General features: G+C 39.2%; 2 long non-coding RNA genes across 5 annotated transcripts; both read right to left on the bottom strand.

The window, feature by feature from the left end:
• Window positions 1-251: 251 nt before the first annotated feature.
• Window positions 252-1,259, bottom strand: LOC134503916 (uncharacterized). Its single transcript, XR_010068610.1, has 2 exons — window positions 1,068-1,259; window positions 252-406 (listed from the first exon to the last, which is right to left on the bottom strand). It is a non-coding gene; the product is annotated as an uncharacterized LOC134503916 (long non-coding RNA).
• A 1,658-nt stretch (window positions 1,260-2,917) lies between these two features.
• Window positions 2,918-11,025, bottom strand: LOC134503821 (uncharacterized). 4 transcript variants are annotated; one of them, XR_010068595.1, is made up of 4 exons: window positions 10,735-11,025; window positions 10,080-10,186; window positions 9,343-9,494; window positions 2,918-3,248 (listed from the first exon to the last, which is right to left on the bottom strand). It is a non-coding gene; the product is annotated as an uncharacterized LOC134503821 (long non-coding RNA). The 4 variants fall into 4 exon arrangements; XR_010068596.1 differs by lacking the exon at window positions 10,735-11,025 and adding an exon at window positions 10,317-10,465; XR_010068593.1 differs by lacking the exon at window positions 10,735-11,025 and having other exon boundaries at window positions 10,080-10,465.
• Between the last annotated feature and the right edge of the window lie 2,627 nt (window positions 11,026-13,652).

The raw sequence follows: 13,652 nt of genomic DNA, 5'->3' as shown, positions 1-13,652 counted from the left end.
ATTGAACAAAGCTTTTTATCTTCCTTCTCACATTTTATGAGGACAGATATGGATCTAAGGTCCATCTGGTTCATTTTGTGCATGTCCATATGTGTCTCATTCACAGTATGTGCATTTGTGTGAAGAAATGGGTTTTCACTTCTACTCTTTTCCATAAATCCTGAAGGGAAGCAGAATTTCAGATCGTTGTGTTTCCTTAGTTTGCAGAACTTAAATTGGTGATGATCGTTAGTGATCTCATGTTTGGCAAATACAGTTAAGAAATACATTTATTGCAGAAACATGAACATATCAATTAAGAAGTTGTCTGGGTCTTCCCACAAGGATTTGTCTGATCATTTTAGTTACCTATAGTGTCACTTCCAAGGCTGGGCTCAGTCTTTTAGTCCTCTGAATTGTTTTTCATCTGTCAGGTTAAATAAACATGAAAAACTTAGCTGAGTGGAGAAAACTCACAATGATACTAGCATGCTACGAACACAACTGTTTTACAGAAGAACAAAAATGTCAGGTCTCACCTATATATTACTGGCAACTATGCTTTTGTTTTCCATTCTACTGTTACAGTGACTAACAGGAACAATTCAATTTTCTCATTTCAACATCCTTGATTGATTAGAAAGGATATTAATGCACCACAGTGATCAAAATACTGCCCCTTAGTATCTCACCACATTGTGAAATTTGCAATGTCTTTGCAAGTCTCCAGGACACCACCACACCTCAAAAAATGGGTGTGGATAAGAGATTGACCTGTCTTTCAAAGAAAGGAAAAATGAGGTAAATCCAGGTAGCCTTTGCTATACATACAGGTTCTGTTTGACCCTAGGTAGCACCCATGACAATAATCCAAGTAACAAGACCTTGAAAACAATGTACTTCATGCAGTACATCCACATTTTTCACATGCATAAAATAAACAAAACAAAACCAAAAACCAAAAACCAAAATGATTCCACACCCAAAAGAATGTGTATATGCATAACCCATTATCATAGGCATGAGATCAAGTCATTGTTGAGTTTTAGCAGCTACATAGATTTTGTCCATGTTGATCTGTCCCTAACATGGTCATTCAGCTCTTCCAATGGTGCGCTCAATGCCATGTAATTTAGTCCATCCCCCTTGCAATTGGTCATCCTCTTCTCTTTCCTTCCACCATTCTCAGCATGAAAGCCTTCTCCAGAGAACTAGGTTTTTGCATCATGCATCCAGAGTAGGATCATTTGAGCCTGATCATTTGTGCCTTGAGTGAGAACTCTGGGTAGATTTGTTCAATGATCTATTGGTTTGTTTTCTTGGCTGTCCACAATAACAATGATTGTTTTTTTAAAAAAAATGTAAAAATAGTACATATAAAGGCAAGTGTTGTTGTTTATTCATTTAGTCGCTTCCGACTCTTCGTGACTTCATGAACCAGCCCATGCCAGAGCTTCCTGTTGGTCGTCAACACCCCCAGCTCCCCCAGGGACGAGTCCATCACCTCTAGAATATCAATAAAGGCAAGTAAATCACAATAAAAGATCAAATTGATTCTAACATTGTTGTTGTTGTTGTTTATTCGTTTAGTCGCTTCCGACTCTTCGTGACTTCATGGACCAGCCCACGCCAGAGCTTCCTGTCGGTCGTCAACACCCCCAGCTCCCCCAGGGATGAGTCCGTCACCTCTAGAATATTCATTACTGAATAGGTATTTGAACTTGCATCATAGAACTGCATCCTGAACATAACTACCAAATTTAATTGCACTGTGCCATCATTCAAGAAAGGTGTTATGATGTAAGCACAGAGCAGAGGTCTCAGGGCTGCATGCATTCAGAAAAGCCTAGAGTTCAGGCCTTAAAATTATCATGGAATTCCAACAACATGATATGAGGAAAGTATTGCATATCTGGTAAGAAAAACACTAATACTTAAATTTAATAATTTAATTTGATCATCCTGGCCCTTCCAATTTTAAGTGTGATGCTCAAAAAGCCAAAAATAAGTAAGTCTTTAGGATTACAACAAAGGGGTCCAATCCTGCCAAATACAGTTGTACAGCATTTCAAAGTGGTGCTTCATTTCAACAATGCTTCAAGTTTTACTGATTAAATTTGTTAGAATATTAAAATAAATTATTTTTTCTGTAGAACTCCCATCTTTTATTATACACGATCTAAAATCTACAGCTTGAGTAGGGATTAAAACTGTGACTAAATAATTATTTAAATGTTCTGTCCAAGAAATCCTGCAAAAGAAATTGCCTTCCTGAAGAACATCCAGAGAATAATATTGGATCAGATGAACATCTTTACCATGGGTCAACAAACTTAAAATTATAGGTTGATGATCACTATCTGATCTGAAGCCGACAATAAATCAATAAATCAATAAAGGTGATTGATTGATTGATTGATTGAAGCTGTTTCACAAAGCAATATGTCCCCCTCTCCACTTTGACAAAGTTGTATTACTTTACTTTGCATTGGTCCTAAGGTCTCCTCAGGAGACGGTGTGAATTAAATCATTGTCTTCCAAAAATGTGTCCTGAAAACGTCATCCTTTTTCAGCATCCATGTCCTGACACAATCATTTGGACTGATCAAGTATATCTGCTGCCATGTGGCAGTAGCTGCCAGTGCTTCCACGTGGCAATGGCTCCACATGGACCCATAACAGTTCATAGTCATTTCCAATGACAGGAATAGTTTCCATATCAAAAATAGCAGGCTTCAGATAAGGAGTGGCTTCCAGATAGAAATATTTCCAGCTCTAACATGAGCGCAGTCCTAACTGAATTTAATTATAATCACTGTATGCCGTATCTATTTATTGCTCATTCTCCAAAATCGGCTTTAAAAATCTGATTATAATTGCCATTTGAACAGAATACAGATTATTTAGATAAACTAGGTCTAAAAGAGAAGGAGACAAGATGGATTCAAATTCTGCATACACTGTCATTAACAGCACAGAGTATGTGTTACCCAACTGAGGCTGATCCCAGAAAAGTTAAACAAGCTCTGACCTAGTTAGTACTTGTATGGGAGTTCCCCAAGATATCTCGGAGCTGTAAAGTGAACTAGGAAGTTGAAAAACCATCTTGGACGAAGACACAGATTGCAGAATGGCACAGCAAAATGCTTGCCCTGAAGCAGATGTCAGTTTGGTAGACAAGATTGCAAGCCCTCAGAACATATAGTCTATTTCTTACTTGAATTTTCATCCATGCCACTGCTACCCAGATCAGTCTCATCCAGGGGCATCTATGGGAGAGGAGAGGGAGGTGTCAAAAATGTCAAGATGATGGCTGCCACTGTGCAGCCCCACACCTTTTTTACATACATACAGTATACACAGTCACAGCGGTCACTATGACTTATTTCCCCCCCACAGATGCCCCTGATCATCTCAGAAGTACCTGTTGTTCAGTCGTTAAGTCGTGTCCGACTCTTTGTGACCCCATGGACCATAGCATGCCAGGCCTTCCTGTCCTCCACTGTCCCCAGAGTTTACTCAGATTCATGTTCTTTGCCTCAGTGATGCTATCTAACCATCTCAACCTCTGCCGTCCCCCTCTCCTTTTGCCTTCACTAAATCTCCATTAAATATTAAGAAGAGTTATTTAAGATGGATTTGAAGACCCTGATTTTGGTTCATTCACATGACTAATATCAAGGACAGGGTCTTTTCTGTGGAGGCCCACTTTCTGAGGAACCCCTGGCCAAGAAACTTGTCCTTCTTGGTTATTACTAGAGTTGTTGTTGTTGTTATTTGAATTTATTAGCCACTCAACTCCAATAGACTCTCTCAACATATAATATTGTTAAACAATGAAGTTGGGTATAGCACTTTTCAGGGAAGGGGGAAGGAATGCTATCAGTCAGATCTCATAGGAATGCAATAAATCTCAGAAAGCAGAAGTTTGGGGATACTTTCCTTTGAAATTAACCCAGATATTATTTATTATATTAAACAATTCCACATCACTTCATTCACAGCAAATATTTCTATGTCCTCCATGTACTAAAGTTAATGCCAGCCTTCTTCTTATTATTATTATTTTCCCTGTGCTATGGCAGGGTCCGCTTGGGGCATCCAGTTTGAGGGGCATAGCATGTGACGATTCGGAGGGTAGTTGTGCCAGACATGCCAGCCATTGTGTCCAAATGAAAACATCAGAATCCTAAAGATAAGTCAAGTAAGAAATCTGTTAGGATTAAATTGAAGTCAGGGTGGTTGAAGATCTTTGGAGTGATGATAGTACAGTGGAAGAAGACTATATTATGTTTAATCACCAGATGTCAAATTCAACTCAAGGGAGACTCTACCTTAAACAGCTGGTTTGAAAATATAGAGATACTTTCACACACAAAAAAGTCCATTATTCTCATAGGAACCACTGGCTACTCTTGAGTAGGAGCTGAGAATGTGTTATAGAGGTCACCAGGAAGACTACAAATAGTTTTATTTAAATAAAATCAATTGGTTAAACAAGAAGTTGGTAGGATTTATATCTACAAGGGTGGAGAGCACCAAAAGATAATTATTTCTCTTTGCATAAATCATTCACTTATTATACATGGTTCAGAGTGGGATGCTTGGCCTGGGCAAAGGAAGATCAAAGTATTGATATGCTGATCAGGATGGTGTGGCAGAACACAACTGGGAATAAGGAGGGAAGGAAGATCATTATGTTCATTTAAATAAGTCAATTTGTTGTTGGTCAAGGAATTCTGCTTAGTTGCTAAGAGGCATAGAAAACATCTCATAGTGTAATGGTCCTTCTGAAAACAATGTTATCTGTTTCCTTTCTTCTCCTCAACACTACATATTTTTCAACCCTGAAGTTTCTGCTTTAAGGATGCAGACTTTACATAGATGGCACTGGGCCAAGGTTGAGTACACTGGCTCAGCATAATCCTGCGCCAAAATCTATCTTGAGAGTCCTTAAAAGCTTTCTCCCTCTGCAAAAATGGCATTGGTTTTTCTTGTTCTCAGAGTGCTGGACAATTCCTGTAGAACTTCTCTTTTGAGCTTCCATTATTGTTGGAGAGAGCAGAGGGCACTGTTCTTTTCTGTTGGTCACCTTTTCTGTTGGTCATCTTTCCATTATTCTGTTGCCTTCCTGGAGCCCAATCTGGGGAAAAAAAAAATCCTGGGAGATGGTCCCTCCCAATGTCTTCCCTTGTGAATTAATGGAAGTATGGGAGGCAGAAGAAGCTAGAGAAGACTGCTGAATACATATCTATTGGCCACCTTGTCATCAATTAAAGGGGAAAACACCCTGTAACCATAAGAATTTCCCTATCATTCTCTTCTCTTCATTGAAAGAAATATCAGAACCATTTTTTCTTTCTGCAGCTTGAACAAGAATAAGTAGGGGAAAAGAATACAGGAGAGGAGGGTGGTTTTTTTGCACTTGGGATTATTTTTTTTTTCACTTTCTGTAGTAGAGAATGCCAGCCCACAGTGGATAAGGCCCTCTATCTACAGAAGCCATCTGGGCAGCAGCATCTGCTTGGGAGGGATCAAAATCTCTAAGAAGGTTGGCATAGCATCATGATACAAGTTCTGCCCCTTTTGAATGTGTGTCAGTGTTGCACAAATTGCCATATCACACCCACCATCTAGCACATTTTTACCACCACCACCCACAAATGCCACAGCATCTGGCATTAAGAGGCTCAATTTTCCAAGGCAGTCAGTTATGACAAAGGAGGTTCCCTACTGCAGAAAGCTGGCCTTTGCACATGGGAGCAATAAAAAGGGGGAAGTAATGCATACATCTTTCCTTCCAGCCCCCAGCCCCACTTTGCATGTATTGGTCATGGGTACAAAGAAAAACTGTATAAGTATTATAAACTGCTGAAGGCTAGAGCTTGGCAACCGGTTCTGTTCCTTGTTCTAAGAATTAGCTATTTGAAAAAAAGAAAGGAAAAAAAAGATTCCCCATGAACTGTTATAAATGTTAACTTCACCCTACCCTGGAATATTTTTTTTTAAAAAATATTCATACACTGAACACACAAATACAGTTCAGCCAACTGTTCATCAGGTAGATGAACATATTTAATATACTACTATCCAATCTTTTAGAGCAGAGAAGCTCCATCTAATTTTGCAAGTCTGAATGTGGCCCCATATTTTTGCAAACCTTAATTGTGGCCCCATATCACTGCCAGACGTTACCACTTTTAATATGAATGAGGAGACCAGTCTTTAGAGGGAGGACCTAGATTACAATACCTAACTAAGGGTTATTAAATTAAAATTAACTCCAATCAATTTAGGTTTTGTCCAATTCACCCAAATTTTTAGATGTATTCCTTACAGGCAAAGTACAGCCCTTTGCTTAAAAAAAAATGTATATTCCTGTTTTAGAATATACATCCCCCTCCTAAAGTTGTTGATACATAATTGATAAAGAAAGACTAGATTAAAATTGCACATTATTACCATAAGAGAGAGCCAGTTTGATGTAGGGGTTTAGGCATCACATAGAAACCGGGAAACCGGGAGTTCTAGTCCCACCTTAGGCACAAAGCCAGCTGGGTGACCTTGAGCTGGTCACTCCCTCTCAGCCCTAGGAAGAAAAACCTTGCCAAGAAAACTGCAGGGACTTGTCCAGGCAGTCACTGAGAATTGGACACGATTGAATGGATGGAAAATAAACCAACAACATAAGAGAACACCAAACATTAATAGATAAAGGATGTGAGCAAATAAAATCATCTTTAAAACAGTGGAATAATATTATCCAAAATCAGCCTAAGATTGGAGAAATAAATGCTTTTAAGGCTTTTTAACAGCTAACCAAGAAGGACAAGATTCTTGGCCCGGGGTTCCTCAGAAAGTGGGCCTCCACAGAAAAGATCCTGTCCTTTGAACCAAAACCAGGGTCTTCAATGTTCATCTTAAAGTTCAGGGAATACTTTTGGGATAGGACCAATCTTCCCAAGGGGAAAGCTATCCTAATCCCTGGCAAGACTGCTTCATATTTTACAATCTTTTCAAGATGCCTGTTCAATGTCAGGTTTACAACAGTATTGATAAATATTGCCCAGCATTCATTTTCACCCCCCCCTTTTTTTAAAAAAAGCTATGCTAAAGGAACTCTTTTATTCAGTACTCTTATACATCTTTGCATTATTACAAAGAAACCTCTTTTATTGCTTTAGTGTTGCCCAAACGCCCTCAGGAAAATCTTGGTTCTCCACTCCACGCCACCCCTCCCACTTGCATTTCATTGTTGTTCTCCTGCAAGCATCTAACATACACAAATGGGATTAAGATTAATTGAAGGCTCCCTGCAAATTGTGTACCTTTTTTTTTTAATCGCACTATCTAAGACTCCCATCTGCTCTGGAAAACAAAATGGGAATTTTTACATTTATGAGGATACTTAGGGCTCACTCTGTAAATCATTCAAATGACTGGTGGGACAGTAATAGCTAAGAAAGATGGAGGGAATTTCTAACTCCAGTCATGTCAAAGAGATTGTTCTGTCTCTTCTCTATACCTCAGGCTAATATAATATGGGAGCTGATTATGCAAGGCTACATTGTTTATACAACTGGGATATTATGAACTAGTACAGGCAGGGAAATTCTCTGGCATTTTTCCTACTGGTTCTCATTCAATTTAATGAAATACCGTATAACTTGCTTTAGAAATTCTTTCAAAGAAAGAGAGAATTTGGGGAAACTTTCAAATATGAAGACATAGATTTTGTGTATACACCATCCATACAAGTGGCTAAGCCCTGGTTAAGAAAGGGATTGCTATCTTCATAGAACTATATCTGAAACAAGAAAAAAGACATTATGGTGTAGCTTAACAGTCTGGTTCACACAGTGTGTGAAGACAACAGATTGGATCCTTTACCATGCTGGCTTTTAAACCATCAAGCCACATTTTAGCCTAGTTAACATGCTGTGCTAATGCAAATGTTCATATTGGTTTGTATTCATACGAACAGCCATATTGGTTCAGCATAATCTGAGGCCAAAATGTGCCTTGCAATGTCTTAAAAGTTGTGTCCCCCCATCAGAGAGACTTTAGTTTTTCCACCAAATCTCAGAGACTTCCTTTCTGGGTGGGTTTTTTTTTGGTGGTGGGGATATTTCTAAGCTTCCTATATTGTGTGGTGCATGTAAAAATGTGTAGTTGCAGTCACTGTCTTGACTTCTTTGACAAACACATACACTGTAGAACCCCCTGGTTGGAGGTGGTAGAAGCTGTTAATGCTGGAGCTGGGTTGTTTTCATTTTTGTTTTGGGGTTTTGTTTTGTTTTTTGTCTGTTGCAGGGCGGGGGGTGTTGGTCACCTATTTTTCCCTTACTCTGAAGCTCACACTTTCCACTCTAAACAGATCCCCTTTGATGGACTTATTGAATGGTATAGATATTCTATACTTCATTGCAGCCCCCACCCTCTGGAACAGCATCCCCCCAGAGATACAGATGGCACTTCTTCTCCTTGTTTTATGATAAAAGAACTTTTTTCATGGGATTGGAACTGTGTCAAAATTCAGTTTTGGAGCTAAAATGTCAGCAAAATCAGGAGAACTGCAAAATCCAAAACTCACATTAGGAATGTAAAGCATTGACCAAGTTCACATAAAACTTGATAAAGACAGGATTCTTTATGAAGTTGGGAGTTAATTGGACTATACCCTGAGGAAATAGATTAATGTTTTGTTAGACTGTACCAATCATTCTGGACTTTAAAGTTCTCTGGCAAAGAGATTCAAAAGCCAGACAATCAGTACCTGGTGAAGATCAACAGGAAATGCTAAGAATAACTGTAGATCATGGGCCACTATGGATTTACAGCTGGGACATATAATCTCAGTGCAAGAAGAGAGTCAAGATTTCTTCACAGGTTTTCCTTGATAGCCAAGCTCTCATTTTCCATGGGAAAAAAGCTGGAGTTGATGGCTTCTCAAATGAAACAGATAAGGTGACATCATGCTCTTGTCAAAAACAAATGTTAGGCCTCTCCTTCCAGAAGAGGTAAAGATCCTATCAACCAATGCTTCAGCTGCCCCCCAAGCAGGTCCCCAAGAAGTAATATTAGCCAGGCTTTTGACAGTTCATTTATTTATCTCAAGCTAAATTCAATAAAGAGAGCCGTATATAAGTGAGGGAAAATAATGCAGCTGCTGGTAATTTATCACGGGATAGAAAGTCATTGTTATCCTTATCTCTCCAATGATGTTCTATTTCCAACTGGTAATGAATTATGGAGCTTGCTACTCCTTTACTATGTGACAGGTCAGCACCACTCCTGAGCACAATACTGTACTTACGCAATCAATTGTATGCTCGCCGTAAATAACTATATATTTATACATACCACCATTTCATGCCAATGACCTGAAGTGTTGTGATCCTCCGGATTGCTAATGGTGCTTTGTTCAATTCCAAGAGCATTTCCTTGCCACAGCAAAGTCAAGATTTATTTCCAGCCTTGAATGATATTTTTCCCCCTTTCTCCTCCCTCGTCCTCTGATAAAGCAAAAGCCGTCAAAAGCTATGGAGATTCTAATTATGAAGCACCTAAGTTATTTAAGAGGTTCAGCCAAGAGAAATCCTGATGTCCTTTTTTAGTTATGGTGATTAAAAAAGGATTAGGATATTTTTATTTGTTCATTGCACAGTGTCTTTTAAAAATAGTTTTTGGGTCCCTGTTGGGGATCAAAAGGTAAGGCACCAATAACACCTTACCAGTTAAGCAGTTGCGGAAAGATGAAAAATGAACAATAAATTAAGCATCAAAATTGTGCTTCATAGCTATCAGAATTCCATGTCCAGATTTAGTTATTTATTTATTTATCACATTTCTCCACTGCCCATCCCGGCAAACAACTCAGATGCATGTTCATGTGGTCCAATCTGTTTTGCAAATTTTGAAAATCCATCCAACATTCTCTGGGTTTGTTTTTTTTAAAGAAATATTTAAGCCAGGCTTTTCTCAACTCCATGACCTTCAGATGTGCTGGGGCTAGAATTATCGACCTGGTGATTCAAGTTAGCAAATCTCAGGACTGGTACTCCAGCACAACTATAGAGTACTGGATTGAAAAGTCCTACCCTATGTTGGTTGAGATAATAGCAGCAAAGAACACAACCAGGATGAGAAGGACCACTCCACTTTCTAATTCCATTCTCTTCTTGGAAAATGGGAAGTCATTTTCTGACTGTTTAGATGATGGAGTAATTTAAAAAGAAAGTTATTCAGGGTGGGAAATTGAGTTTAGGTAAGCAGAGACATAGTCTTACTTTCTGAATTATTGTTTTGAAACGTTAGATCTTTCTTAAGGTATGAACTTGATGCATCCTTTGGTCATCATATGAGACAGAATGCTGGACTAGATGGGCCCAAGGACAGATGTAGCATGGCTTGTCTTATTGTTGGGTTGTTGAAAAAGAAAATCATTACTCCTTCAGCTTGGTTAGAGGTTGAGCCTTCCCAACTTCCCAAAACTGCTCTTGCTGGGTGTTAAATATTGTCTATAGATTAATGGGACTATAGAGGCAAAAAATAATAGCATATGCTAGGAATGCAACCACCTATTGCTATCAAAATATCAGCTGAAGCTTCAAAAGGTCTCTCTGCTTTTCTTTTCCCAGTTAGACTATGGACAAGCTATGAAATAATCTTCTGATAATGTCCAAGTGAATCAGAGAGAGATACATCATAAGGGATTATCATTATTATTATTATTATTATTATTAAACTTCTTACCATAAGTACCAGAGGATGTCTGATAACATCTTCTCCAACTAACACATTTTATTAAAAGGCATAAGCTTTTGTGATCTTATACTTTTTTTAATAAAATGTGCTAGTCAGAAAAGGCGCTACCAGATGTTTTCTGGTTTTCTGCTACCACAGACCACAATGTTTACCCTAAGGATGGGATCGAAAAATAAAATCAAATTATTTCTAGAAAAGAATTCTGTATGATACCTTCTCCTCCCCCAACAAACTCCTTGCAGAGAGACCCCATGAGCAAAGAATTAGAAATTACTCATATTCTTGTGGAGTTTGCCAGTCTGTTTCCTCCAGTCCCCATTTGGCTTTTCTTGTGTGCTCCTGAGCAGAACAGGATGCAGACAACTATTCCCTGTTGTTTGTCTCCACCATCTGGCAATCGTAGGTACACTGCCTCCAATCTGGTGGGTTTAAAATGGGGGAAAGACTTGTCCTCCATGTTTTAACAAGTTTAGTAGTGGCCAACACCAAGTCATGTAGTAATGAATTCCAGAAGCACTTCACCTATAATGTCAGAAAATTATTTGCTGGACTTGATCTCAGGAGGGACAAATGTCCACATCAATTTCATATTTGGCCCGTCTTATCCTATAAGTGCAAAAACCGAAGGATTAATGCTCCCAGCTACTTACTCTTCAGGAAGGTTAAATCTGGCTGGTTTGCTTATAATTTGGATCGTGCAAAATCTCAAGCTATCTTCCCTTACATGTCAAACACCGCGGTCAAGAGGAGGGAGAAGATTTTCATTGAGATCTGCTAATTCAGAAAAACCCTACCAAGTTCCAGTTGTGTTTCACAAAGGTCTGCTGTGGATGTGGCTATAATTCAAGGCAGTATCTATTCTGCAACGTACAACACAGTAATCATTAGGGAGAATGATACGCTTGGCCCAGACAGTGTATTACAACAGCTCCACCCTTAGGCTTGTCAAAACAGCTGCCAACGCTACAGGCCTATGAAACATTTCCATAAGCACACACACGCATAAAACACAGATCTTATAGTAAACTGCTGAAAACAAATGCTGCATGCAGCTTAGCGTGCTAGCATGCGCATCAGAGCAAACTGATTAGCTGCATGAACATTTAAACACTGCACTGAAGAAATTATCTTGGTATTGCCCTAAAGCAAAGTGATCTGCAGAAGGCAATTCAGGTAGCAACCTTGCCATGGCAAAGTCAACGTTGGCCTTGACATCTGTAGCATCAGAAAGCTAGACAAGATCTTGTAGGTCCTGTTTGGCAAAGGCATGCCACATTTTTTGGGGAGGGAGCTTAAGTGGTATTTCCAGAGCCACACTTCCAAAAAGAGCAGGTGGAGCTAAGATTTTTTAAAAAGAGATTTCACGTAATTAGCATTAACTATAGCTTATTAATGTTATAGGAGAGCTAGTTTAGTGTAGGGGTTAAAAGAACAGGCCTGGAAACTGGGAAGACCTGATTTCTGGCCCTGCCTTAAACATGAAGCCAGCTGGGTGACCTTGGGCCAGCCCCTCTCTCCCAGCCCTGGGCAGAAGAAGGCAAAGGCCAACCACTTCTGAAAAACCTTACCAAGAAAACTTCAATTAGCGACCAAAATGCGGCTCCCAATTGTAATTAAGCGAGGACTACCTGTATACATTCTACCTTTCCTCTATAGTACTTACATACCATTCAGCTTGTATCCATTTTCTTCCTTAGATGCCATCATTGCCATCAGTGAGAGATTTTGCTCACAGATTCTCCTCTGGGCCTTCCCAGAGCCTTGCCCCCATGTCCAAATTCCCAAATAGCTCAGGCTTCCCTGTGCCTTAGCCTTCCTATTCCTGGACAGTCGTTCTCAAGAAGAATTCCCAGGGGTCCCTCCAAACTCTTGCATAATGATAACATTCTCATTACCATTATTTGGTGTTTGGCTTTATGCAGTAAGTGAACCTCTGTGATTTATATTCCAGTGGACATGGTTTGGCATGTTCTGTGAATTCAACCAATTGTAGTTTATTCAACAAACCATGATTAAGCAAACTGTGGCTTAGTACAATACATGAAGCCAGTCTCCATGTAAAGGTATTCCCCGCTTGCTAAATGATGGAAGCCAGTAAGAAAATTCCTGTGCTCACTTAGGAACTAAATCCTTGCATTCCTCCTCCTAATCCAACCCAGAGCTCTGAACAAATGGACAAATATTAACTTTGGCTCCATTTCACAAAAGCTTTTTTTTTTCCCTTTTCAGGTTCATCTTTTCAGTGGCTTTCCCTTTATGGACTTTGATAAGACAGCTTGAGATAAAAAGCAATTAAAGGTGGCTGATTAATGCCACATTTACCAATTATTAGTTAATATTCTCAATTACTTTCACTGTAACCTTTTCTCTACAAGACTGATCCTCGGGGATTGATTTTTAGCAAAGCCCTTTTAGCATGGTGCTCTGAACATTTTTTTTTTTTAATCTCCTGTCCACTTTTACAGCATTTTCATTTAAACATACTCGGCTTATGGAAAAGTGTTCTTTCTTACAGAAAGTATTGTTTTGGAAGCCTTTAGAAGCTAATTCAGAGTACAGCTATCTTGGGATGGTAGAAGTCCCCTGCAGTTTTAATTCAAACTGGAACTGAGAATGATGAGCAAATGCAGACAATATTGGGGGAAGGAAAATATATCTTCATTTCTTCTAATCAATGATAGGCTTATCTTCTCTCTTCTTATCTTCCTCCTATCAAGGAGATCATCTGGCTGACTGCCTTCTGATAGCCAACATTGCATCATTTGGGAGCACTGTCTGCATATGGGGGAACATGGGAAAAATGAACTCCCAATTTTATCCACATAATATTCCGGGGACAGCAGAGTGGGAGAATAAAATGGTGGACAATAAAAAGTCCACTGCTATCTGTTGCTTCCAAATATGAG

Source organism: Candoia aspera, chromosome 11 (genome assembly GCF_035149785.1).
Source record: "Candoia aspera isolate rCanAsp1 chromosome 11, rCanAsp1.hap2, whole genome shotgun sequence".
Classification (NCBI taxonomy): Eukaryota; Metazoa; Chordata; class Lepidosauria; order Squamata; family Boidae; genus Candoia; species Candoia aspera.
Note: the sequence above shows the minus strand (reverse complement) of the source record. Positions and strands in the feature narration are given on the sequence as shown.